This window comes from Podarcis gaigeae (genome assembly GCF_964106915.1).
Source record: "Podarcis gaigeae genome assembly, chromosome: 2".
Classification (NCBI taxonomy): domain Eukaryota; kingdom Metazoa; phylum Chordata; class Lepidosauria; order Squamata; family Lacertidae; genus Podarcis; species Podarcis gaigeae.
The window spans coordinates 45,583,678-45,610,409 of record NC_139679.1 but is presented as its reverse complement, the minus strand read 5'-3'; the positions used below and the strand labels follow the sequence as shown (position 1 = coordinate 45,610,409).

General features: G+C 46.9%; 1 long non-coding RNA gene across 2 annotated transcripts in view; it reads right to left on the bottom strand.

The window, feature by feature from the left end:
* The window catches only part of LOC310834616, a 61,480-nt gene extending 34,804 nt beyond the window's left edge, over positions 1-26,676 (bottom strand). The window contains exons 1-3 of one of the 2 annotated variants that reach the window (XR_014559319.1): positions 26,222-26,676; positions 24,982-25,172; positions 17,481-21,243 (exon numbers count right to left, since the gene is read on the bottom strand). This is a non-coding gene — a long non-coding RNA (uncharacterized lncRNA). Of the gene's footprint in view, positions 1-17,480; positions 21,244-24,981; positions 25,173-26,221 lie in introns of those variants that run through there. The other variant, XR_014559318.1, reaches the window with a different exon arrangement.
* Positions 26,677-26,732: the final 56 nt, after the last annotated feature.

The following is a 26,732-nucleotide window of genomic DNA, read 5'->3' as shown; positions in this document are numbered from 1 at the left end:
GGCTGGCACCTGTACATGGATGAATGCACTACAAAAGGATCAACTGTGCTCACGCACGGGCTTCACCACAGCCAGCAGCCCTTAGCTGCCCTCTCCAAATGGGACATGCATATGGAGACTCCCACTTGAACGGTCTCTGACAGAAATAAACAAACCTGGTCTGGACTAAACGCCAGACAGTCATAAAAACAGAGACAGAGGTAGGGCTCTTATCAGGAGAGAGGCTGTAACAGAGCCAGGCCTGGCCACAGGGCACAGAGTCCCAGAAGAATGTACTCGCGGCACTGGGTGTAGCCAGCAGCATGCTACCTTTACGTTGCCAGCCAGCTGGAAATCTGAAAGATGGATATTAAGCTGGTTCCAATTTGCTCAAAACCAGACCCAACTCACTCCACAGGATCCTAGTTCTCAATTTTCAACCAGGCTCAGAAATCCGAAGCCAAATGTAAAAAATGTTCCTTTGTTCTCTAGCTCTCTCTAATCAGCAGACCCCACTGCTCATCCAGTGCTGGTTTCTGCACCTGCTTTCTATGTCCCTCTCCATCAGCCAGATACAGCTTTTCCAACCCAATCTCAGCCTGGTTCTTTTTGGCTCTGTTTGACTCCAACGACCTCAAGCCATTTCTTTACAGATCTGCATATGCCCCTCCCCACATAACATACAAAAAAACAAACCACTGTCTTCAGAGACTCAGGGTAGGAGGAGGGTGGGTGGGTGAAGAAGGGGCTTGGCCAAGCTATGGCTTCTCTGAACAGTTAGGGATTAGTGCCAAGGGCAGGGAGTTTCTAATCCTGGCATTTCGTGTCTCTGCCCATCCCAGGGCTGTGCCCGTCTGCCTCCTACTCAGCCTGTGCAGCAATGCATGCCTCTGCCCTTCCCCCTAAAAAAGCAAGTGGGATACTTTCGAGGCAGAGAAGAATGAAAACCTGTTTGTGGGAAGCCCTCCACCCAAAGTCTATATGAGAATGCATGCTTGTTTTTCTTCCTGCTGAGGAGTTTTAAAGTGGTTTCAGTGGGATGCTGTATATGAGATAGATCCCAAGTGTTAAAAGTATAGTCTCATTGTCAGAATGTAAGCTTTCCTCACCCATCTCATGCATGGCACTTCTCTTCTGATTAAATAGATAGGACACCTGGGGTTTTATTTTTATTTTATTTTTAAAGCATTAAGTTTCTAGAACTTAGTGTTGTCAGGAAAATACTCTTCCATGATTAAACTGTGTATTGCACTCTTAGAAGATAACAGTTGCAGCTGCAGCTCCATAGCTTCCAACACTCCTCCTTTCCCTGGCACAAAGATTTCAATGGGGAATCTGCAAATGGCCAAACTTGAATGTGAGACTCCAGGATCAAGATCTCATCCTCCAAGATTGGCTCATTCTTTCTACGGCTGCCTTCGAACCCACAAATGTATTGATATGAAAATTGCCTGCTGAACCTGAACAATGCAATCCAGCTCTGCCACCTCCAACATGTCCTGCCAAATTCTATCTGATCCCCTTCAACAGCTGTCAGTGGCAACAAAAGCTGAAGCGACTGAACATATATTTACAAAAAGGAGGGGAGGGGACATACCAAATACAAGTCAGCCATACAATATATATATATATATATATATATATATATATATATATATATATATATATGCAGGTTTTGGTGTCCTCGGGTGTCTTCCCGTGTAAAAGTTGGGGTGTCTAGGCGACGTTTCGACGAGGTCTCACTCGTCATCTTCAGGCTGGTGAAGACACCCGAGGACACCAAAACCTGCATTCCTGTACCCGTGAAAATCTACGAAAGCAAATATATATATATATATATATATATATATATATATATATATATAATCTATCATCAAGATGATTTCCAAGCCAGTCAATAAGTGGGATATTTGGAATTATCCCAAGAAAGTCCTGAGAAGCAGGGCAGGCCAAGCAATAGTGTCTTTGCAGGAGAGAAAGAAGAACAGCCACTCACACAGACTCATGCTGCCAGTGGCGTAGCGTGGGGGGTGCAGGGGGGGGCGGCCGCACCAGGCGCAACATCTGGGGGTTAGGGTTAGGGGGCGCAAATCCACGGCTTAGGGGCGCAAATCCATGGGTTAGGGGGCGCAAATTACTTGCCTTGCCCCGGGTGCTGACAACCCATGCTACGCCACTGCATGCTGCTAAAGACTCGAGGCTCGTATCAATAATGCAATACTTCTCGGAGATAAAAACTTCTTCCCACTATTATTAAAGAAATAGCTGAGAGTAACTGGCATAGAAGGATTTAGTATTTCACCCAGGATCTGGAAACCTCATATTGCTTAGATCATGCCATGCAATCATAGTGCGGAGGACATTTGGTGGTGCTTCCCCCACCCCCACCCCTCTGCCGCTTGACACAGCCACCCTACTATGGCTTACAATAGGTCTGGCCCTGCCTGTGCTTGACTCACACAGCAATGAGGCATGGGTTCATGTTGCAAGAGCCATTCCCACCAGCCCTTCAAACTGGGCAGTAGGCAGAACGGAACCACCCCTCCAACATCCTCCTGTGATTTATCCAGAATTTTAAAAGCACATTTCAGGCAGAGGAGGCAGTGCTGAAGGGGATGTAGAACAGGGTTTCCCAAACTTGGGTCTCTAGCTGTTTTTGGACTACAATACCCACCATCCTTGACCACTGGCTCTGCTAGCTAGGGATGATGGGAGTTGTAGTCCAACAGTTGGAGACCCAAGTTTAGGAAACCACAATGTAGAAACTGGAGTGGAGGATCTCTAGGGTCCTACCACATTCTCATGAAATTCCAAGTCTTCACTGGAAGACAATAATTTTTATCTGCCATGCATCTATTAAAGGCACAGGAGCTCTGTCCAGGGGGTGGGGTGGGGGGGGTGGGATTGGCAAACCCAGACATGCATGAGCAAACAATGTAGTAAGGCAGTTGTTTGAACATACAAGGCTACTTTCATTCTTTTCTTTTTTGTAAACATTCTTTAATTCCTGTATTGTTCATACTGCCTGTTAAACACCTACATTTGTACATGGTAGATCTGGCGATATCCTGAGTTTGCAGGTAAGTCCAATGCAGTAAAACAGGGAAGAAGCAGTCACCCTAAAGCAGAGAGAGAAAGGAAAAAAACATTGCGCACACGCAATGCAGAAAAGGTACAATATGACAGCCAGTGTGTTGCAGTGATAAGAGTGCAGGATTGGGCTCTATAATGCTAGGATTCAAATCCACCACCTGCCCCCCAGCCAGGCGACCCCAGAACAGTCACTATGTCTTGGCTTAACCTTCCTCTCAGGGCTGTTGTGACAACAAAAAATGGGCAAGGGGAAGGATCACGTATGCTCTTTGGAAGCAAGGTGGGCTATTTATTCATTCATTATTACATTTGTATTTAACCTTTCCTCCAAGGAGCTCAAGGTGGTGTCCACAGTACTGCTACTCCCCATTCTATTCTCACTACAACCCTATGAGGTAGGCCAGGCCGAGAGTGAAAACTGGCCCCAAATCACTTGGCGAGCCACCCAACTCCACTCACCATGCCCCCCCCCCACCTCTTTCCCCCTCTTCTGTTGTATTATTTTATTGTTGTTAGGCGCCCTGAGCCTGGCTTCGGCTGGGGAGGGCGGGATATAAATAATATTAATAATATTAATAATAATAATATTATTATAATATATAATATAATAATCATAATATTCCTAATGTAACACTAATGTCTCAACAAATGAAACTATCTGTAGAAAATGTAACTTGAAAAAAAGAGACATTGCAAATACTTTTGTAAACCAAGAAATCTTTAATAAAAAATACATTAAAAAAAATTATAGTTAGATGTAATTCACCACAAATTATATTGTGGTTCAGTTATCAAAGATATTTCTTATATCACAATCACAAATGTTTGTTTACTGTCATTGTGCCTTTAACAGCTTCCGTAGGTGCAGCTTCACCTAGCAATGTGATCCAACAGTGGGGAAGCTTCCGTTGCTGAACATATGCCTGTAGCCTCTGTTGTTAAAGGCACAAGATTTCAGCGCAGGCAGACTGCAGAGCAGAATGAAGACCTGCTGACAGATGTGAGCATAAGCTCACAGAGAAAGCCGTTTAGGGATGCTGGTCAGGTCCAAAGGGAATGGGCCTTCACAGCTTGTTCGCTGGGAGGCAACTCACTCTACCAAGGTGCTGAGAGAAGCCAGTGGGTATGCAAAATACTTCCCCAGAGGAGGATCCATCCCGCCAGGTCTCCAGCCCAGCCTCTCTCCACACAGGCACGTTCCACCCTGGAGAAACCTGCCCCTGCAGGAGCATCTGGGCCAGAGCCGCCTCCCTGCTAGCCAGGGCTGGGCAGAGCACGGCGCCAGGTTGGCGTCGTCTCCAAGCTTTGCTACAATAGGAGGCCTGGCACCCAGACTGGCCAGACCAGTGCATCTCGGGGACAGAAAGGGGGAGGGGGTGGCAAAGCCTGAGTCAGCACTTAAAGCCCTTTAACTGGCCACACCTGGAGCTTTCTCAATGCACAAGAACAGTTGGCTAATTATAGGGGAAACAAACACTATAAAAGGTAAACCCTCAAGCCTGAACTGAGTCCCATGCAGTCCTGCCACCATCCCCTACTCCAGCGGTTCCCCATTGTTTTGGACTGCGGCTTCCTATAATCTGCTTAGCCACAAAATTCTTGATCCTCATTCTGTTATGCACCCCACACTTGCCAACTCCTTCCCCAAGACACAAGGATTCAGCCCCCCCTCAAAGATGAAGATTTACAGTATGTACCTAGGTTGCTGTCCTTTAGAACTGCATAGCCGTGTCTGAATTGCAGTGATGTCACAAAAGCAAGGATGTCAAAGCAATTAGCCCCCTTTGCTATTGGCTGAGTTGACGGAAGAGTCACAGAATAGTCAAGAACACTCTAACTGCTAAGGAGTTGAACTATCAGCAGAAAGGGCCAGAAATAGGTTGTGTGAGCTTCTGGGTGCAGATAAGTTCTCATCATTCTGATCACTTTTAAGTCTGAGTACAGTGGTACCTCTAGTTACAAACTTAATTCGTTCCGGAGGTCCATTCTTAACCTGAAACCATTCTTAACCTGAGGTACCACTTTAGCTAATCAGGCCTCCTGCTACTGCCGCACTGCCGCTGCACAATTTCTGTTCTCATTCTGGGGCAAAGTTCTTAACCCGAGATACTACTTCCGGGTTAGCGGAGTTTGTAACCTGAGGTGTTTGTAACTCGAGGTACCAGTGTATGTGAATGGTGTGTTTGAATATGAGGCTCATTAATTGGCATAGCTCAGAAATTAACAATAAAAAAATTAAAATCTTGTATTTCCAACCTAGTCTCTACTTCTTACTATTGCTTTGAAGCACCAACCACAACCCAGTTCTTTTAATCTTTGTATGCCTCTCCACCCCCAAACCCCTTTTTTTATCCCAAGTTTTGACTTCCATGCTTGAGAGCCCAGTGTCCTGGCTTGCCATGTCCATCTGTTCTGCTCTGCATTTTAAAAAATTGTTTTTATTAAAGATTTTCTGCTCTGCATTTTTAAGGCAGGGTGCCAATTCCTCCCAACCCCCAGAAACTGAGGACTTCCCTTCTTGTTGCTTTGTTGCTTCTACAAGCCTCCCTTTTCTTTCACAGCACAATCCTGACCATGTTTACTTGGAAATGTCCCATTGTGTTGAATGGGGGTTACTCCTTGAAGGTGTTAAATGGAGAACTTTTCCAAGTGCACGTAATACCAAACCTTTAACCAAAAGAAGGAGTGAAAGGATAACAGGATTTATTAGGGCTTAGCTTGGGAACCTGTTTCCAGTGCCAAAGCCCTGGCTTTGTTTGGAGTACATAGCTATAGAATATCTCATTGTAGCATATGTAACCACAACCAGATGTTGGGTATCTGTGATAAAGAGTATGGGGTGGGGGTAGGAAGACTTCCAGATAGGAATGAATCCCAACACCTCCTTTTAGAAATTTAAAACCAGATATATGAAAACTGTAGCACTGGTTTTTTGCTAGGCTATGGCAAGAATCCAAGGGTGGATCGACAACTCTCATGTTCAAGATCAGATTTAACACACATTATTTCCCTTTGGGTGTCCCGTATTTGCAGTAAATGAATTATGAATTATTAGTGAACTTTGTCAGCTGCTCTGGGAACCCTTTTGGCTGAAGAGCTGGCTGAAAAATGTGTTTTTAAGAGAGAGATAGGCAGATAGATATAGAATAGCCGTAATACAACTTTTAGAGCATGTGTGTGTGTGTGTACAATTCATATTTTTGATTGTGAAGTTCCAGGAAAACAGTAGTTACTCCAGAATTTTTTTAAAATTGGGGTTAATTAATTAATTAGGAGGCAAGGGCCGCTGCAAGTCATTTTATTCTGTTGTGAGGATCCCTGGCTCTGAATGTTCTTTTCTTCCTCCTGTTTTTTCTCTTCCTCTGCTTGACCGACACCCATGAATTTTAGGGACTTTAAGGCCTGCTCAACTTCTCCTTCCTATAAATATACTCCTTTACACAGCTGGGAGACAGCTGCGTGGGATGGCACAGGCTGGGATGGAAAGAGCAATTGGGCTTTCTTTCTCTCTTTTTTTGACAATCTCCTCCTCCCATGAGTGAACTGAACCCTAAATGTTTGCAAAATACTGCTAAACATCACAACTCTCTCCAAAGAATCACACCTATTGTCTCCCAGTGTTTTGATCTCCTGGTTCAGAAGATTCACATGGCCCAGTAACCCGAAGCTGGCTCTAATTCAGAGATGCTGTGGCCTTCCAGATGTTGTTGGACTCTTAACTCCCATTAGCCCAAGACAACAGGGATGCTGGGAGTTATAGCACAACAACATAGGAAGAGGCAAAGGCTCCCCATTTCTTCTCTCATCCATCCCTTCCCACACTGTGTTACCCCAAAGGGAGAGGTTCATCCAAACCCAGCTGGGAAATATATTCTAGACAAAGTCAGTTCCACTCAGTTCTATTGATCCTCAGTTCTAGATGTCTTCCCTAGGCACAAAGTCATGATTCAGATAACCTGTATCAGAAGGCCCTAGAGAGCAGGGATGACATTTACAGGTGAGTCACTCTGTAAAATTGGAATTGCTTTTGGAAAAACTAGGGGGACACAGGTATTTGAGAGAACGTGTTAGATTTTTCTAACAATCACAATCCTGCCTAGAAATATAGGGAACCTGCAATTTCTGAAGGTGTTTCACTGGTAGTTTCTGTGGTTGCTACCACAACAGTCTCCAGCAGCCTGATAAACATGCTGGTAGAGAAATGGAGAAGAACATAAACACATGGTGAGAATCTCAGTCAGAAAAGGGGATGTGCTTCAGTCAGGGTAGGACACTTGAAAGGGATGGCATAGCCTTGTTAGAACATGACAAACCACAGGCCCAGACAGGTTATGTGAGGACAGGTTGACAGTTCAGACAATCCAGAAGGGGTATTATAGTCGGGTCAGCTTTGCAGAGTAGCTTCTAGCCCAGGTATGAGTCAGAGCCAGCCTTGAACCACAAAGAATGGGTTCCCCTCAGCAACCCCCCGCCCCACCTTGAGACTCAAGAGCCTCTGCCAATGTTTTCCTGTGCCTCTTCCAGACAGTTCTAGGAGGCAAGCACTGAACACCTGGGTACCCAAGAGCTATAGGGCTAAAGGGTCTGGCAGTTGTCCCTAGTACATCACCTCCGCTTCAAAACCTAGAATCCTGCCATGTTCATTAAGGATCCTAATGATAAAATCATTAAAACCTCCCTGCCCTAAACGTGTCAGAGATCAAATGGGTGGTTCCAAGCGTTTTTTATTGTTATTCTTATTGAGCTAATGGGGAAAAGAGCTAGGGAGTGTCAGGGACTTTCCCAAGGAACTTAAGGGAGTCGGTAGCAGAGCCGAGAGAGAACTCCAGCTGCCAGACTTCCTGCTGCTGTGGGGGAGGGAGGCTGGGATCGTGAGCACTGGAGTGCAAGTGAACTCTTATTTCCGAGTTCTACATTTCAGGGTAGAAAATCAGGAGAGGCTATGCAGCAAAACCAACCCGCCATTCCCTTGCCATGTGCTTGCAAGCATGTATTCCCTCCCCCCACGCCCGGTCTCTACTTTGCAGTCGACCAGCAGAAAATAATGCGCTGCTGCTCAGGAAGTGGTTGAGAGTGAGAGGAAGTGTCTGATGTCAGAGACAGAGGCTGTTGCTCCAGAAGATCCTTCAACTCCCCTCCCCCACTGACTCTCCCAGTGCTCTTGCCCCCAGAGAATGGGGCAGAGAGAAGAGGTTAGAGGTGCTAGATGTCTTATGATTTGAGGGAATACCCCTTATTTTCAAGTTCTTTCATTCTGAAATACCCAGTTTCAGAGGCTACAGAGACCAAATCACCCAAGTGTCCCTTATATATTTTTTCATCTCTAGCAATGGACCACCAAAGCCCTGCTCCTCATGATCTCATGAGTTCCCCCTTAGACCCAAGTTCATGGTGTCCGTCATAAACTGGACACCAACACTAGTAGATAGAATGCTGAACCTGCAGCAGCAGGAATCCCAGCCATGGATTAAGAGCGGAGTGCAAATAAAATGTACTCCACTCTCGAGGCTACCAGCATGAGTTTGACCAAACTGTTGGAGGCAGTGGGAGACAGGAGTGCCTGGCGTGCTCTGGTCCATGGGGTCACGAAGAGTCGGACACGACTAAATGACTAAACAACAACACAAATAAAATACTTGTTTGTTTGTTTGTTTGAAAAATACAAGGCATGTTTGCAACAAGCTTTGTATACAAATGCATATATTATAGGGGTACCACTGCCAGGGAAGTGAAGCTGACTGTGGCTCCCTACTTCTCACAGCAGATGAGATAGTAAACTGGTGTCAGGATGGTGCCATGTCACATGACTGCATTACACCTACACACACCAAATTCCCTGTACAGAGAAAGGAAGGGATCTTGCCAACACACTAGCTTTCAACACTTAGTAGCGTGTGAGCATTCCATCATGTGAGCCCTTTTTGAAATCTGAAAAGTACTATCTGGAAACAGGTTTACATCTCATCTGTTCTTGAGAACTAGGCCCCACGTCAAACAAGGGGTTTGCTGAGCGGCTCAAAGCGTGACGGAGCCTTGCGTGAGTCATGATTTCTCAGCCTCAGTTTCTCCTCCTGTAAAGTGGGAGCGTGGTGACGGCAAAATAAGAAGGTAAAGCACAGAGTTCCTGAAGAAACGGGCGAGACCCCAGAAGCTTTAACAAGCCAAGTTATCATGAAGCATAAACGAGGGGTTTGGTCAATTAGAAAGGGTGTGTGTGTGTGAAATGGCACACACCAGCCCCTTCAAAGTTCCCTGCCTGCAGCTGCCCATCTTTCCCACCTAACGAAGCCCGGTACAAGGAGCCGCTGGGTCTGGCACCGGGCCAGCGCGTTGGGAAGAGGTTGTGGCTCCCGGGTCCGGCCTGCTCAGCGCCAGGGAATGAGGTTCCGGGGCCTCCAGGCGGGGACCGGCCCAACGGGTTCAACCTCATTCCTGGAACCCTGCTCACATCCTGGAGGGGAGAGGGCAGGGCGAGGCGCGCGCGCGCACGCAGCCCGGCTGAACCCGCTGCCCTTTTGCGGGGGCAGAGCCAGTTCCGACGCATTCGCCGGGGAGCGGGGCGGGGATCCCCGAAAGCCCCAAGTCAGCAGCACAGAAAGTGCTGAGTCAGGGAGCTGCCTTGTCCCCTCATCCGCTCAGGCTCCACGTCCCTTGGGGTCGGGCACTCCGGGGTTAACAATACGGCCGAAAGGAGGGGCGGCAAAGCGGGCCGTCTCCTCCTCCTCCCCGGTCCTAGTCGCAGATCCAGCGCGGAGCAGAGCCCCCTCCAGTGTCGCCCCCCCCCCAGCGCCGAAGCGACCCTAACCACGTTGCCTGGCTGCTAAGAGTCAACACACACAAACACACCCTCGCCTTGCGACTGGCCGAGCTTTCAGAACAAGCTTTTCAGAGCGTAACCCCGGAGCCCGCGAGCAATTCCGACGTGCACGTGCAGAGTGCCTCTCGCACCGGAGAGTAAGGCCGCGCGCTCCTGGGCTAAAGACTTCCGCGGGAGGGGGCAGCAACCCCCGGGGGCTCCTAAGGGGGGAAATCTGCGGGCGCGTCCCCGACTCCCTCCTCCTCACCGTCAATGTTTTGTGTGTACATGAACATAAGGGGAAGATGACATGACTTGGAGACCGCATTGACTCGTATCGGGAAACGGGGAGGAAGGTGCTCTTGCAGTCTATACATACATCAAGGAGGAGCAGGAGTGAGGTTAAGGTTTCCTTTGCTAAGAATCAAAACGAACTTTTATATCCCCCCCCCCCCAATTTACAGAAATGTCAATGCAAAAACGAGAACAAGAGGCCTGTGTAGTCACAGGGCTTTCCCACACCATGATGGACAGAGCCAGAGGACAAGGAAATAGTCGGCCAGTCTGGGCCTTCTGAGGCAGGATCTGCCTATGAACGTGCACTATATACAGCCGGGCGTACAGCAGGGTGTTCCCATTGGTTGGTTTCCAGTGCATTTGGAACAGTACAGTAAGCCCACAACTTATGTGGGGGTTACGTCTCGGGGATTGCTTCTAAAGCCAAAATCGTGTATAGTCAAAACAACAACAACATTGAGTTCAATGGCAGGTGGGATTGCCAAAGTCATTTCCCCCCAGATCCCTACCTACTTTATTTATTTTTTCGTATCCTCCCCCATGTGTAAAACTGAACGCGCACAAGTTGAATGTGCGTAAGTTGTGAGCTTGCTACAACACAAATACTTGACACTTGCATTGGGATTTCAAGTCTTCAAAGTGCTTCACATGCAGTTAAGGTGCTTCCACAGAATGGTTTACTGTGGTCTGGGGCTGCTCATGCGTGGATATTTTTTTTACAGTTTCTTTTTTTTTTAATCAGCTGTTCCATTACTTTGGTGTTTGCCACCCTAGTCTCCTTTGGGAGGAATGGATGGATATAAACTTAATAAATACAAATTGTCAAAGGTCCTCATATAAATGCCATCCTGCATTATATCCCCATTTAAACTGGATTTACAGTTTATGCAGCAAATCCAGTAAATAAATAAAATCCCACAGAAACGGTAAATGTGGTTTAATGGGGGGGGGGCGGATATTGGATGGCATTTTGATGAGGATGTTGTGTGGACTGTACCAAAAAAGAGAGACCTTTGCATGGATGGGCAGCACTGAGTCCACAATAAACTGCTGTATGGAAATACAGTAGCTGTAATCCATTAAAAAAAATATCAGTGTCATTATCCCCCATTCTGCAAATGGGAAGGGAGAGACAAGCTAAGAAATAACAGCTTGTGTAAGACCACCTAGTGAGCACAGGTCATATTCATACTTGCGCACAGAGGCAACACATAATTTAATTCCCCTATCTCACATCCACAAATGATTTATATAGCCCAGTACTGGAGCCCTGTGTCCAACAGCTAGGCACTCAGCCTCACATAAAGTGTGCTTCAATAATCCTACCTAGATGTGACTAAGGCATGTGCTGCTGTAGCCAGGTCTGACCTCAGGATGCAACTGGCACAGCAGCCTCAGCTGACCAAAGGCACTTCTGGCCACAGCTGCCACTTCAAAACACTTTGAATTCCTATTCCAGAATTCATCTCCTTTCTAACTAGGAGCACCACTGTCTTGTCTGAGTTAAGCTTCAGTTACTGAAAGCCCTCATCCACTCACTGATTTTAGAACATCAACAGCTTTCATTTTGTTAGATGAAAAGGAGAAGTGAGGTTGGAAGTAATCTAAATATTGGTAGCAGTGCACCCTGAATTCATGTATGATCTCTATCAGTGGCTTCATGTAGATTTATATAATCAGGAGGACAAGATCTAACCCTGCATGTCACCATAACCCAGTGGCCAAGGCACCAAGTTCTCCAACTCTACCTTTTCGAACTGACTTTCAAGGAAGGAGTGGAACTGCTGCAAAATGGTTCCTCCTAAACTCAAGACTTCATCAGTCATTCCAGAAGGATATTATGGTCATGGAGCTGAACATCAATGAGAGGTTCAGCAGATCCAATGGGGACATACTCTGCCTGTCAAATTCTTGACAAATATTGCCTACCAATGCAACCAAAGCTGTCTCAGCCCCCAAACCAGGCCTGAAATAGGATAGAAAGGGGTCTAAATAATCAATTTCATCAAAAACAAACAACCCCTTACCAAAACTGAGGTGCCACTTGGAGACTTGCCCAATAATGGCAAATCTGAGACTGGTGGGTAGTCATCCAATACAGAGGGATCTAAAGAATGTGTTTGTTTTTTCAGTTGTAGTCTTTTCACAGTGATCCAAAGGTTAGACAGAACTATGTCTTTCTCTAAGGAGACATTTACCATTCTCCTCACCCATTCCCCTGGCTGCTTTGATCAGCCTAAATGGACAAGAATCAAGTGAGCACATGGCTGGTCTCACACTGCCAATAATTTTGAACCATGGAGTCATTGTTCATCTATACTTTCCTACAGGATACTGATTCTGGCTCAGGGCACACAGAGCAAAGAGAGGAAGAACACACTGAAGTTTCATTCCACAGACCGTTTATTCTGGAGTGGCCCTATTAAAAGCAACTAGATGGTCTAGAATAACTGGATTGCGGCCTGAGTCACTGACAGAGTTAGGAAACCCAGAACCCCTTCCTTTCCCGAACAGGACATACAGAACCCAGACATTCTGGTTCTCCCTGCTTCCTCCTGCTCTAGGAATCAGATCTCAACCCCAGAAATGGAGTTCAAGGGATTTCACACTCCAGGTCCTATTCCTGAATAATCACAAGCGGCCAAATACTTTTCTGATTCAATCTAAAGATACTCTGCGCTTTGACATGACGAAGCACATTTGAGCCACTTTTTTTGTGTGCATGTGTGGATGCTGTTGGTACAAGAGAGAAAGTGGAAGTGAGATGCTTTAAAACTAAATGAATGCTCCAGCTCAGGGTGGGGCTCACGGGGTCCAACTGCAGCTCTCCAGGACTCTCTTTCTAGCCTTCAGGACTTTCCCCAGGCCACACACCCCTCTGCCCAGGTCATATGTCCCCCGCTGCCCTCTTTTGCTTCTGGCACAGCCTGCCACTGGCATGTGGTCTCTGGAAGTTTGCCCATAGGGGAATGTAGCCCCTGGGCTGAAATGGTTCCTCATCCCTGGCTCCAGCTGGCCTGAATATATTACAGTTGAATTACAGAATGTGAGAATGCCCTTTCTTGGCATGGCATAACACAAAAATGTTACCAATGTACATGGGAAGGAGAGTCCCCAAGCACCCTAATAGGAGAATGAGGAATGGGTGGAGGTGAGAATTAGTGTGTCTAAAGGAGGCCTACCAGCGCTATGATTCAGGTCTGTCCCCCTTTTGTCCAAGACAGAAATCCTGGTTCCCATTGATTCCTACACTATTCTGTGGGAAACGGATGGTAAAACCCACCTTTCCAGATCTGTGTGCAATGAAATCCTTGAGGATACTGAACTCCCTTCCATCAGATGTCAAAGAGATAAAGAACTATACAACTTTAAGAAGAGATCTGAAGGCAGCACTGTATTGGGAAGTTTTTAATGTTTGATGTTTTATTATGTAGCCACCAAGAGTGGCTGGGGCAACCCAGACAGATGGGAGGGGTATTATTATTATTATTATTATTATTATTATTATTATTATTATTGAGGTGATGGTTGGCAATATTCTCCAAAGAGACAAAAACAGAGACTGGGGATAGGTATGAGATGAAAAGAAAATAATTTAGGACAATTCTGGCTTGCCCCAGAGAGGACAGAGCGAAGTTCTGTGTGTGCAAGCAGGAACCAGGCAACAATGTCCGGTATCATTTCCTCCAGAAGACATTAAAGAGCTTTACTGAGTTAAACACTGATGCCTTCCTTGCCCAGAGCTGAGTTTACAGTTCTCTCTAGGGCATGAGAAGCTGTTTATAAAGGGATCTCTGCGATGCAGCTGCCTCTGGGGCGGAGAGCAGCTTGCTCTCTAATTGCCACACAACAATCCTGCTGGGCAATTTAGGAGAGGAAGTGAAGGAGGTGGCTGGAATTACTCAAACTGAATGGCTGCGAATGCCTGCGTTTCAGTGCTGTCTGGAGCAGGCACCTCTCGCCAGAGTGCTACACCCTGCTGCCGCCTTAAGACAACTGGGGGCGCACTGCTTGCAAAAGGGAAAGCTTTGACTGAGCCAGCTATTACAAAGGCATAGCCTCGTGACCCCAATAATTACAGTGCTTCCTGGCACTGGAACAGCACAGCTATGGAGGCTTTGACGCTGAAGGGAGTGCCCTTGCAGCACCCTAGTTTTCCCCCAGGGCTGTCGCTTCCACATTTTCTCCTGGCCTGACCTTGCTTAGTTTGCAAAATCCAAATGGCTCCAAGCCGGAGGCGACACAGCTGCAAAGGGCGGGGAGGGGGCCCTGCAGGGAGGTGCAGACAGAGCCAGATGGAGCTGGATAGGGCACAAGAAGTTGGATCGACTCAGTGGGAAGCTTCCCTATCCCCACACCCACCCCTTGCTATCCAAAAAGTTATGCCTTTCATTCCCTGTCGCTGCTACATCCATTCTCAATTGCCGCTTCCCGTTTGGGCCGCTTCGCACATTATGTTTCTTCCATGTACATGTAAAGACACAGAGGTTGCATGCATGTGACAAATAGCTTGTTTGGTAGAGCATGAGACTCTTAATTTCAGGGCCATGGGTTCAAGTCCCACGTTGGGCAAAAGATTCCTGCATTACAGGGAGTTGGATTAGATGACCCTCGCAGTCTCTTCCCGTTCTACAACTATATGACAAATGCATGTATTACACAGGCACATGCTTTAGGATTGCCTGTGGCTTTCCACTACCTATGCACTCAACGACAAACAAACATGCTGCTATTTGCTTTTCCAGCTGGGCGAAAAAGTCTCTGCCTTAGATGTTCATTTTGCATTGTTTTTACACCTATATCCGGGGTGTAGGTGTACTGTGTGTACTGTTTTTAAAACTATTTCTAGCATGTGTGTGAGTGTGTTTGTAAATCACTTTGACAGGCATTAAAAATATGATTCATGAATTAATAAATAATAAAAATAACATTCAGCCGGGAAACTGAAGAGGATTCTGGGGGTCTTGTGGCTTCCTCTTTCTAGCCTCTTGTTTGGAATACACAAGGAAAGAGTAGGATCACACACACAAGGCCTGCCCCCCCCAACAGCCTCTGAATTTGCAAAAACACACAACTGTTGCTATTTTCCGCGTAAGGCAACATCACAGGTTTCCAAATTCCTGCACAGAAGGTGTGCAGCAGAGTACATGCTTTAAGATCCTCTCAGATGACTGTCTACCTGCGGAGTTCACCTTTCTTCGCTTATGTGTAGGAATCTGGTTTGCCACCTCTTGAAATAATTTTTTTTTTTTAAATCTGGCATCCAGAACTCCATAATGATTCCAGGACTGAATACATGAGGCAGGGCAGGGTGAGTGCTGAGGCAGAGCCTAGTGTGTTTTTGCAGCTTCAGGACAAAATCTGTTGAAATTCATTTTCAATTATTTAAAATATTTTGAAGAGTGTGAGTGAACTCTCCCAATGTTGTTTACAGAAGAGAAGGTACAGAAACCTGCTCAGTTCATTAATAAAAGCCAGTGATTGTAATAAACCAACTATCCAGCCACCAGCCCTCCAATACAGCAACAGCTCAAAAGAAAGCCAAAGAGAACAAATAGGTCTTTAAGGCTTTCCCAAGGCCTGTTATGACAGGATCCGATAAAACCCAGATGGTATTCTTCTTTTCTTTAAGAGCCAAGAGGAAAATGAGCTAGTCTTGGCCTTCAGTTCTTAGGCAAGGGGTCTGAAAGCAAAAAATTCTCTCAGGATGTTTTTTGTTTCTTTATCTCTCTTGTCCCTGAGTGGACGACCACCCAACTATCTGCCATGCTTGTCCACCTTACATTTTTAAAATAACAGTATTTTATGCTGATTTGTTGGTTTTAATTGTTGCATGCCTCCTTGATTAACAGTTGCTTTAGAACAGCATGGTAGAAAAGTCTATATAGGAATAAGCCTTAGTATGAATTTGGTAACGTGAAAAAGCCAGCTGATTTGAGCATCATTGGGGGGGGGGGGGTTGTAGGTGGCACCATCTGATCATTCTCAGACTCATGGGCCTAGGAGATTACTTCATCATTAATTTAAGTAATTTGTTAGTTGTCTAATTCTTGGTGACTTATCAGAAATATGAAGCAAAGTTAAAAAGCACACCGACCTCCAAAAACAAAAAGATTATCAACAACTCAGGACATGCCCAACAAATAAGCTAAGGCAATTGCCTCATCGTATTCTATCACATGCTCAGGAGAAGAAGAAAGCAAAAAGAATACAGTAATTGTAAGTGTTGGTGTTAGGGGGGCCTTTCTGGGAAGAGCATTCCATAGACTGGGATGGGGGGCACAACTACCTGCCTTCTTGCCACCCGCCAAATCTCTCTTGAAGGGAGGCATAAGGAGAAAGGCCATGGATGATTATCTAAGGTCCTGGGTAGTTTCATGCCAGGAGAAGCGTTATTTTAGGTATTGGGATCTCAAACTGTATAAAGCTTTATAGGTTTAAACTAGCACTTTTTTAATGGGTTCGAAATTGTATATAGGCAGCCACTGCAGTTGTACTAAGACAGGTGCCATGCCAAACTGCCGACTCTCAGACAGCAATATGACCTGGGCATTCTGCATATGGTCCAGTTTCCGAACCATCTTCAGAGGCACCTTCATGTACAGGCGTTTTTGTTCTCTAATCTGTAGGTTCCTAAAGTCAAATTATTCCTGGCCAGAAAAGGGTATAGCTAGGCTACCAAGCTGAAGCTGGGGGGGAAGCATTCTGCACAACTGAGGCCACCTCAGTGTGCCTGAAGTTAACAGTAACAAATCCAGGAGAACCCTGAAGTATGACCCCATCTAGAACAGGCTAGAGACTGTTCCTTTGCTCAGAGGAACCACCCACTAATAGCATTTTGGTCATGTCTGGACTGAGCTTAGGTTTATTGACCTTCATCCAGTCTATTGCTATGACCAGACACCAGTTCAGCAGATCCGCCACCTCACCAGCCAAAGATGAAAAGGAGAATTGAGCTGCACCATCTCAGTGTACTGATGATAATGTGCTACAGAGCTCGGAATGACCACACCCAGTGGCTTCATGTTAAGCACATGGGAGAGAACACCTGAGAAACTCTATACAGGACCATCCACAGAACTGAGCTATATCCCCCAAGCACCACAGTACCCATCAACTCCCAATTCAGACAGTTACCCCAGAAAGCCACCATATGGCCAATGAAACTGAAAGCTACTGATTACAGATAGGTAGCCGTGTTGGTCTGCCATAGTCAAAACAAAACAAAATTCCTTCCAGTAGCACCTTAAAGACCAACTAAGTTAGTTCTTGGTATGAGCTTTCGTGTGCATGCACACTTCTTCAGATACTACTGAGACATCAAGGAAAAGCGACAGGGACACGCTCCTTCTCTCTCCCGATACATGTCAACCAAAATAGTTTTTGTACCAAACCTGGGGAAGATATGGATCCAAGAAATCAGTTTCCTCCCACTGAGCAGACTTACTCTCAGGAAATTGGGCACAGGATTTTAGCACTAGTGTTATATTTGCACTAGCATGCATTAGGCGTCAGTATCACAATACAGTATTCTGCTCCTACCTAAGAGAAAGGAGGGGATACCTGTAGCAGGGAAGGCAGTCATATTCCTGTTTGTGATGTTAAAGAAAAACAGGGGAGATTCATGCTCTGGGGCTGAAAATAAAGTCCACAGACTTCCAAGCACTAAATAAAAACATTTGAAATGACAGGGCTATGACAGGGAATCCTTGCTAGTATTTTATTTTAAAAACTTGGTTCACATGCGTGCTCTATTCTTTAGTGGTACAGCAACGGGGAAAAAACAGACAATTTTGTAAAGATTCAGGCACGATCCATTTGGTGCCTGCCACACTTAATGATATCCCACACACCACTTACAATCACAATGGGTGGGCTGGAATAATATTTCCCAAGTGGCAAAATATTGCAGGTTGACTGCTGGGAAAATCATGCTCCTGCAACAGAAATGCTACTTTGAGAGATAACAGATATAGCTTATGGCAGCACTAAATTAAAATAATAAAAATACTGGGGGAGCGAGGAAAATCTCTGTGTGGATGGGTTTGTCTTGCATGTGTGAACTGTTAGGAAACTACTGGTCTGAAGCATTTCCTTTTGTTGAAATGCCATTTATGCCTGGATCTTGTGCAACACATGAACAATAGCTGTGCCTAAACAGGCCCTTAGTTGCTGAAGTACAAGCCCCATCAATTAGGGTCATTGGCTATGATTGCTAATGCTGATGGGAGTTGTAGTTTACCAACATCTGGAGGTCAATGGTTCCCCAGACCTGATTTAAGGAGCATTCATTCTGATTTGTTCATAGGGAGGTTAGATGATGTTGCATCAAAACAAGTGTCATCCAACACTTCCAAGTGCATTTCCCCATTACTTTCTTTATCGCCAAAAATACGATCTTTTGGGAAAGCAGGTGAGTTGCGCAAGACAACCCCCTGCTCAATCAACTATAATTACTCAACCTGAATAATTACTAGAATGTGGTCAAATCCCACCTGAAAACAGCAACAACTTGGAAGTGCCCTGTGTACATATTGATTCAATTCCAGACCACAGCTAGGAGAGCTGGCTGATGTGGGAGAAGGTGGGACACGAGGGCTTGAAAACTGGATAGAACACCTCTTTCCCCTCTAAATCATCTTAGATCCATGTCAAATATGTGCCTAGTAAGTAAGCAAAGAGATGTGGAAGCATTCTCTCTTTAGGAAGTGCCAGTAACATACTATGCTTCTCATTCAGTTTCTATTTACTTGCCTTTGCCCCATTCTTTTGCCCCCTTGGTGGCTTACTCTTTGCTCCCCATTGTGATGGCACACAGCTGGGGATGCTGGACGGTGGGTGGGTGGATCCCATGGTGAATCACTGCCATTTGCCCACAGAGCTGGAAGCAAGTGCTGCCTCCCCCACAGATTGGCACATCCTGCATTGGGGCTCAGGGAAGGGTTAACTCAAACTGGGCTGCACTCCAAGGCCTGGGAGCTGCTCCCCACACACTATCCCTGCGTCAGCTCAGCTCCGCTCCCTTTCCCAGCAGCTGTGCTAGACCAAGCCCAGTTAAGAGAGGGAAGCTGGGAGTGGGGGGTATGTTCTCGAATATCAAGCTCCACACTGGCACCAGGCCTGCTCCCTGCAGGGAGGCAACCTATAAAGACATAAGGGTCTGGACTTTGGGGCTATCCAAAACAACAAGGAACACCACACTGAGGATAAGCCATGTACATGTTGTGTTATTGGCAGAAGAAAAGTGATTGGGGGTGGGAAACGGCTAGAATTTGAGGAGTGGATCTTGTTTGGTACGTGGTTTATGCAGCTGGCTGAACCCAAAGCCCTCTAGGTAGAAAGGCCTCAGGTCCTAGCAGTCCCCTTTGCCCCTTCCCTTTCCACCCCCAGCTGGGAAGCTCCTTCCCTCCCATGACAGGAAGTTCATTGTTGAGGTCCCGGGATCTGCCAGACAATAAAGGAAGCAGCTGCTACCATGGCAATGGTGTGTGACATAAGCAAAAACTTGCGCCATAATGGGTGTGGGGATATGTCCCAATTCACGGTCTCCTTGCTGTCATGGGAACGGGGAACTGTGCTAGCCGGGCTCCTCTCTCTGTTCTCCTCCCACTGCAAGTCCCGACTGCTTCCCTTCGCATGCCACAGCAAGGGGTGAAGGAAGCAAGGTCACTGGGTACACCACCTGCCTTTACCTGTAGCAAAGCCTCAGATGCACTTAGCCCGACAGCCACAGAGGCACAACCACACAAAACAACACTTCCCAGAAAGACACACGGTCACAGAACATACGTGACACACTGCACTGGAGGTAACGCATAGGCAATGAACAATACCATGGAAATAGTTATCCTAAATGAAGTACAGGGCAAAATGGACAGAAGTTTGTGGTACTACATACAACAAAACTCATAAATCCAAGCGGTTGCACAGTTTTCAGAAATGTATACACGTGTACACAGCCTGAGAACTTGGGGATCCAAGTCCACAAGCACAAAACAGGGCTGCAGTGACAGAGCACCATTCACAAATCCAAGGTGTGTGTGTGTACACCCAGAGACACACTATATGCAACCCAGCCAGACATAACACACACACTACTTGCCATGTTACAGAAAAAGGATGCATTAAAAAATAAAACACAACATTTGTATGCCACTCCTCTTCTGTAACACATACACACCACATATGCATTCAAGGCCAGATGCTCTGTATACATGCATGCACGTACGCACGCACGCACACACAGCCCTAAACAAACATTTGTATGTGCACATTAGAAAGTAGTGTACAGCTCTTATGGCAAACACACTGCCTGCAACACATGGGGATTCTAGGGGAGCCATCCAAGTATACAGAGAGAAGGAGGGAAGGATTGAGTTGAGCTCTCTTGTGTGTGCGAGCGTGCATGCGTGCTGTGTTTCACCTCCCTCCTCCCCGCTGCTATCTGGACTACAGCCTGGTGGTGGCTGCGGTCACGAAGGGAGGGGGGATTGCCTCGCCCAGTGAATGAGTCACAGAGAGCAGACTTCCCTTCCCAGCAGGGCCCTGGGCTCAGCCACTTGCCTGCCGGGAAAGGCTCTGTATGCTAGCCGGGGTCAGAGCTGTGGCTGCTCTGAAGTGGGCATTGGCAAGGGTGGGAGAGGGGTCTCTGGTGAGAACATCTGCTGGGTGAGGAGGAGGAGGAGGAGGAGAGAGATGCGTGGAAGAGTTTTGATCCCAGTCCAAGCACTCTTGTTTTTTGGACAGCCCAAAGACATATTTTACTGTCTCTTGGCTGCAACTAATTTCACTGCGAATGCTCTCCCACTTCACAGCGGCCAAACAGTTATGGATTTCTTGGCTCTAAGGAAGGAGCAATTCGGGAAGACATCTCCATCTCATCCTCACCCATGTGTAGTATAGTGGTTAGAGCCAGTGTCGGACTAGGACTTGGGAGACCAGGGTACAAATCCCCACTCAGCCATGAAGCTCAATGGGGGTCTTTGGGTCATTCCCTGCCTCTTAACCTAACCTACCTTACAGAATTGTTGTGAGGTGTAAATGAGGCAAGGGAGAACCATGTACGTCACCTTCAGCTCCTCGGGGGGAGGAAAAACAGTGGGATATAAATGCAATAGACAGATAAAGGTGCATCCTAGAGGTGCTCCAAAAGTAGATATGACAGATTGACAGAATAACAACCCTGTTCAACATAAGGGAAAGTAGTCCATGCCTCATTGCTGCAATCCTCTTCTCCTTCCCCCAACACCTGCTAATCTCAGACTACAAGATCCTGCCCTATGCAGATCCCAACCTAAACAGGGGCATTGAATGGTCCAGAAATGGGGTGGGTGACTTTATTGCTGGTTCATTTATGTAGTTCCCTGTTCTGACCTTGGGGACAGCCCCAAATTGACTCTGTCCGCCCCTCACTGCCAGCTGGGAAATCCCAACTGGAGACTAAAGCAGAGGCCTTGCTGTGATAGGCTCATTCAGCTGGGTCCTCCTGGGACAGCTGCCTCCAAGGTCAGTCCACCAAGGGACGTAAAAAGATAGGAAGCTGCCTCATACCAGGTTAGACCATTGCTCCATCCAGCTCAATACTATGCTGACAGGCAGCTTTCCAGGCCTTCAGAGAGGGACTTCTCCCTGCCCTACCTGGAGATTGAAACTGGGACCTTCTACCAGTGAGGCACAGCCCTTCCCCAACTCACACATTCTCCACCTCTCTCTTTCCCCTTTGGGTCTGCTTCTTCCCTTCCCCCCCTCTCCGGCCCTACAGCATCCCTTGCCCCTAAACATGCTCTGGATCTCTCTGATCTGGACACTGGCACCTGGCTGTGTCCCTCCCTTGCCCAGGCTGTAATTAGCAGCTATTAAAGGTCATTAGCAAACTGGGAGTTAATGACCAGGTAGGAGCAACTTGGCTTCAGCACTGGGGTGTTGGCTTGTCTACCTGCCTGTTTACAGCTTTGCCAGCTGCTAGAATACCACCGCTAAGCAGAGACCAGACGGAACAGATGACGCCTTGAGTTGGTTGGGAGAGAGGGAGGGATGCTTGAGAGGCAGTTTTGTAAGGAGCCAGGGCTGGCTGCAGACTTCTGAGGCCCAAGCAGTGGGAACAGAAAAGAGAGTGGATTTGGGGGGGATCTTGGGCTGCGGGTGCCTATGTCCACTTAGAACCAGCCCTCACCCTAGCATCCTACTGTGGCACAAAGGGAGTGGAGTATCCTGGTTCTCAAAAGTCATATAACCCCCAAGCCCAAACACATTGGCTTGGAGCTGGGGTACAAGCCCCAGAATTCTGGCTCATTGCCCAGCCAGCCGTTTCTGTTCTTCCTGCTCCCTAAAATTCCCTGGCTGCTCTTCATGGAATTAATCACTTCCTGTTCCAGAGCTGGGTGTTGTTCCGTTCTGTCCGAATGGGTAATGCACCACACTTCAGAGGCAATTGTACACCAGTTCTAAGCAATGAATTGCTATATAAATATATTCTAAGACACCCAACCTCTTCTCTTGTTTTCCCATTCCCCACAATCAGAGAGATTGCTTCAAAGCAGCCAAAGTATCTAAACAATGACAGCTAAGGACCCTTTTCCTGACCTCTGACTCCCATTCCTAAATATTCTTCCTCCCCTGTTGTGCCTCCCCTGTTTGCTTTTCTGTGAAATCATCTGTTTTTAAGTGTGGGCGGCTTCTCCAACTAGGACGTGCCTAGAGCAGAACAGCTGCCAAGGAACCGCACGCCAGAGACAGGGTGTGTGTATATGTGCACAGAGAGGGTGATATACGTGGTGTGGGGTTTGTGATAGGGGGACTTGTCAAAGCCTGCAGAGGGTAGGTGGGAGTATGTAGGGGTATACTAACTACAGCCTGTGGGTGTGTTTGTGGAGAGTGAGGAACACTCAGTGTAAAGCATGGCACAGCGTATGTTTAGAGCACAGTGCACGTTTGGCTGAAAACAGTGTTGCTTTTATGTTTTGCAAATGTGCAGAGAGTGGTGGTGCATTGTGAGCAACTGATGCAGAATGTGGAAGGTCTTGTCTTTGAGTGGTATGGGGGAAAGTGCATCAGTGTATGTACTGTCTATAACATGCTATAAAACATGAGCATCCTCACAGCTGTCACAAAGTATGTTTATTTGCATGGTGTCTGAAGAAAGATGAGAGCAAAAGTGTGTGCACAAGTGAACATGCACAGAAGGTGTGTGAGAATGTCTGAGGAGGGGCAGTAATAATACGATTCTGTGCTCGCTTGTAACTACTCATTCACCTGGTTGCTTGCGGTAAAAAATGCTTCCAGGCAACTAGCAAGGGATGTTTACAGCACTTGTTTCTTTTACACCACAAATCACTAATCCAGTAACTCTCTGGTCAGGTGGGCAAGTAAAAAAAAAATGTTACAGATTAATAATTTTAGTTGACTAGAATTTGCAAGGCTGAATAAGGCATGCTGTGCAAGTTTCATCTCCCTTGCGTACAAGGAAATCCCTGCCAGAAAGTCCCACTCTAGACACTCCATTTGTGGATTTGGGCAGATTTCCTTGTCAACATAAAGCCCTGAAGGATGCCAAGACTTGCCTGAACAGTAAGAAGTATTACAGTGCGGTTAGGAAAGGGAGGGAGAAGACTGAGAAATGCCAGTTCTACAGGGGGGTGGGGAAAGGCCCAAAGATAAATGCCATATTAAAAATGCCATATAAAAACAAATTAAACTTAGAATTAAAAAAACAACTAAATGTCATATAAAAACAAATTAGACTGAGAATTTAAAAAAAAAAAAGCTGGTGGCAATCCTGCTGGGGCTGAATGCTGTAAAGAAACACAATGAATGGGGTTGAGGAATGGGATCAAGAATCCGCTGAGGCCCTGGTTTGTGACTGAGGAGGGATTCAAACTGGGGATTAATTAATTTATTACATTTCAATCCCACATTTTTTTTCCTCTGAAGAGCTCAGCATGGAGTAAGTACATGGTTCTCCCACTCCATTTTATCCTCACAACAACCCTGTGAGGTAGGTTAAGCTGAGGATCCATGATGATCCAAGCTCACCTAGTGAGCTTCATGGCCGAGTGGGGATTTGAAGAACCTAGGTCTACTAGGTCTTAGTCCAACACACTAACCACCACACAGGCTCTGGGTCACGGTTCACACTCCTCCTTGCCAGTCTACTACATCAACTCTCAGAGAGCAGTGGTGAGGCTCAAGACTGAAAGCCACCCCAAACCAGCCGAAGCACGACATGGACAAAAACAGCCCATGTTCCTTCCTTACAGCCTCAGGGCAAGCTTGTTGAAGCAGAACTGACCTCCTGCTAGCCCTGGATGGGTTAATACCAGGCCATCCCAGGAAGGGAAGCTGGGAGCAGACGGTGTCTGAGTTGCTCCTGAGTCACATAGGCCGATAACACGTTTCCACCCAAGGCAGCCAAAATAACCCGGCTGGGAACTTTCCCACATGGAGTTTGTTTTTCATCTCCGCGGTTGCATGAGGCGGGGGATGTGAGAGAATAAAACACAAGGCTCCTGTTGAGGAGGCATACATTTGCCAAATGCTCCTCGGCAGCTAGTGTGGCACAATAGGCAGGAGTTGGACTGGGGTGTGAGAAGCAAAAAGTCTCATCACTACTTAATGATGAAGCAAACTGGGTGGCCATAAGAGAACGGCAATCTTTCAGCCTATCCTACCTCACAGGGCTGCTTTGGGATAAAAACACAGTGCTATGTGCCTTGGAAAGGTGATATGCACGTGTAACAAATAAATATTTCACGCACCCAAGATGGTTTTCCTTAAATAAGAACTTAAAACACCAAACAAGCTCCAAACCCAGGACTTACCTAAAATGTGAGGATTTCCTGATAGCTGGCAAGTCTGTCTGGGTCAGGTGGGAGAACCTTAGGCCTGGAAGTCAAATGTGGCCCTTTATCCATCTTCTGAACTGTCCCCAAGCCATGCCCCTCCTCCACACTCTCTTCAAAAGTTTTTGCCTGGCTGGAAAGTGCTCTTGAACTGTAAAAATGGCCCTTGCCTAGATAGAGAGAGATGTGTGTATATAAATCTCTGCCTTTGGCATGCCTAGAATGTGGCTTACTGTACAAAGACAAAGAATCACACCCATAACCCTACCTACTTGCCTCTGGCCCCTCTCAGCAATGCAAGTGGCCCCAAGAAATTTGTCCGTGAGAGAATGTGGCCCCCAGGCTGATAAAATTCCCCGGATCCATTTGGTTAGTTTTTGTTCTGTGGTACTTTGTGGTGTTTGATGGGCTCTGCTGGCTAATCCTATGCAGGAATTAGTCCATACCAGTTCAATGGGACTTACGAAAGGTAAAGGGGCCCCTGACCATTAGGTCCAGTTGTGACCGACTCTGGGGTTGCGGCGCTCATCTCGCTTTATTGGCCAAGGGAGCCGGCGTACAGCTTCTGGGTCATGTGGCCAGCATGAGTAAGCCACTTCTGGCGAACTAGAAGAGCGCATGGAAACGCCGTTTACCTTCCCGCCGGAGTGGTACCTATTTATCTACTTGCACTTTGACATGCTTTCGAACTGCTAGGTTGGCAGGAGCAGGGACCGAGCAATGGGAGCTCACCCCGTCGCGGGGATTCGAACCGCCGACCTTCTGATCAGCAAATCCTAGCCTCTGTGGTTTAACCCACAGCGCCACCAGCGTCCCTTTCAATGGGACTTACTTTCCAGTAAAACAGTAGCCCTGTGCTCTCTGTACACCACAGTTGTGGTTTGTGACTGAGTAGATCAGCAAATAAGTTTGGATGTCAAAGAGGGAATTTTTAAAAACAAAACTATACAGCAGAAACAGTGTGGCTTTTGGAACCACAGGTAAATAAATGCTACCTAGCAGTATTGTGTGGCCCATCAGGGCAAGGAGAGTGAATAAAGAGTAAGATAGGATTTGAGTCCTTTTCCTTAGACTGCAACACTCTCGATTCAGCCTCAGCAGGTGGGATATGAAACAGGCAATGTTCTTCCGCCTTCTTCTTGCCCATATAAAATGAAACTCCTTGGCAGCAGTAGGCATGAAAGTTATTCCTTCGAATCACAGACACAGACACACAAACATACACAAGCTTTGCACAGCTGGCATCGCCCATGTTGTTTCCTCTACGGTAGGAGCCTCAACTGAAGGCACACTGCTGTCCCCCGGCGGGGGCTTGTGGTCCTGCAGCGCCGGGTGCTGAAACATCTGTTCCCTCATAGCGCCCCCTTTCATTTTGCATCAATCCAGTTTAAAAAATCTTCTTCCCCTGTTAAGAAAGTCGGCTGTTTGTTGTCACACACACTACTACAGTCTTCGGCAAGTATGCTGCGTCTTGTTGTGGAGCTGGAACGGCCCGGAAAACTGAGAATTCCTGGAATACCTTTTCAACACGTGTAGGACAAGTCATAGAGAAACGTGACCATGAGCATGTGCAGAGTTCACTTCCACCGAGCGGCCCACACGCTTAGAAAGCAAGGCAGCTGGCATGCCTCCCAGGTGGCCCGGAACCTCCTCGGTTTCTGTCCCCCCCCCCCCGCGCCCCAGCAGTGAAGCACCGACCCCACCCACGAGCGATCCCCTTCGCCATATAC